A 1321-nucleotide genomic window follows, 5' to 3' on the forward strand; every position below is an offset into this window, starting at 1 on the left:
GCCCCGCCCGCAGCCCGCGACGTCTCCGTCCCTGCTGCTCCCGCTTCCCCTCCGCCACCGCCGCCGCCTGGCTCTCTATCCCTCGGCGCCCTTCTTCCAATCCCCCTATCCCCTCCCCGGCTCCTCCTCCTCCTCCTTCTCTCTCTCTTCCTCTCTCTCTCTTGGCTGTTCTGCATTTCCTCGCCCCCTCCGTCTTCTCCGCCTCTCAGACCAGCCGGCCCACAGGCGGCCCGAGGAGAGGCTCTCCTTAGGATCGCGCGCATCTATTCGCCCGCTTCAAAGAGCCGTTTGGCCGCCTCGCGTTTCTGTCCTTGATGGGTTTTCCCTTTACATGGTGGGGTTGCACCTCAGATATTTCAGAAACACCAATTCCTCCTTTCAAAGAAGGGTTACTGATAATCAGAATCCCAGTTCCTAATTAGTCTCATCTGTTTCTGTATGAAAGCAAGCTTTCTTTTTCTTTCTTTCTTTCTTTCTTTCTTTCTTTCTTTCTTTCTTTCTTTCTTTCTTTCTTTCTTTCCTTCCTTCCTTCTTTCTTTCTTTCTTTCTTTCCTTCCTTCTTTTTTTCCTTCCTTCCTTCTTTCTTTCCTTCTTTTTCTTTCTTTCTTTCCTTCCGTCTTTCTTTTTCTTTCTTTCTTTCTTTCCTTATTTATTTATTTCTGCCTGTTTTTCTGCCTTTCTGCATTTAATTCATCTTTTATACATTTTCCCCACATGCATTGCCTTATTTATTCCGAATATCTTTTATTTGTATGTTTCTTTTTATTTCTCACTTACTCGAGGGATTTTTAAAATATTCTTTTAGGATTTTTAGGGTTTAAAAATTGACTTTGCTGGATTGTATATGCCATTATGCAGTCGAGGAGTGTGATGATTAATTCAGATCAATGCCACAATGTTCAACACAATAGAGAACACTCCCTCGTTATCTGATAAGGGGGGAAAAATAGAAGGCCAGGAGAGAAGGAAACCTGATTGTCAAGAGTCTTTATCATCGCTGATTTTATGGAAGTCCAAGCATCTAATATCTTTTGGATCAGTTTGGTCATTTGATAGGGAGCACACTGGGAGCCACACATGGAAGACAAGGAAGTAGCAGCTTTTGAACTATTAGTTAGTGGTAAAAAGCTAAGCAAGGTCAACTAGGGTTAGTATTGTGATGGGAGATCAGCCAGGAGTGGGGAAGGGAGAAACAATGACACAGCATTTCCTTATCTATATGTCTCCATCCATCAAAGTCACAAGGACTGACATCAAGACAACCTGATTCTGTTGTTGTTACTACAGAAGACTTTGACAGACGAACCGAGCATTCAGAAAG

This window comes from Thamnophis sirtalis, unplaced genomic scaffold, assembly GCF_051295495.1.
Source record: "Thamnophis sirtalis isolate CommonGarterSnake01/CBP01778 unplaced genomic scaffold, rThaSir2_p1.2 scaffold_1, whole genome shotgun sequence".
Taxonomy (NCBI): Eukaryota; Metazoa; Chordata; class Lepidosauria; order Squamata; family Natricidae; genus Thamnophis; species Thamnophis sirtalis.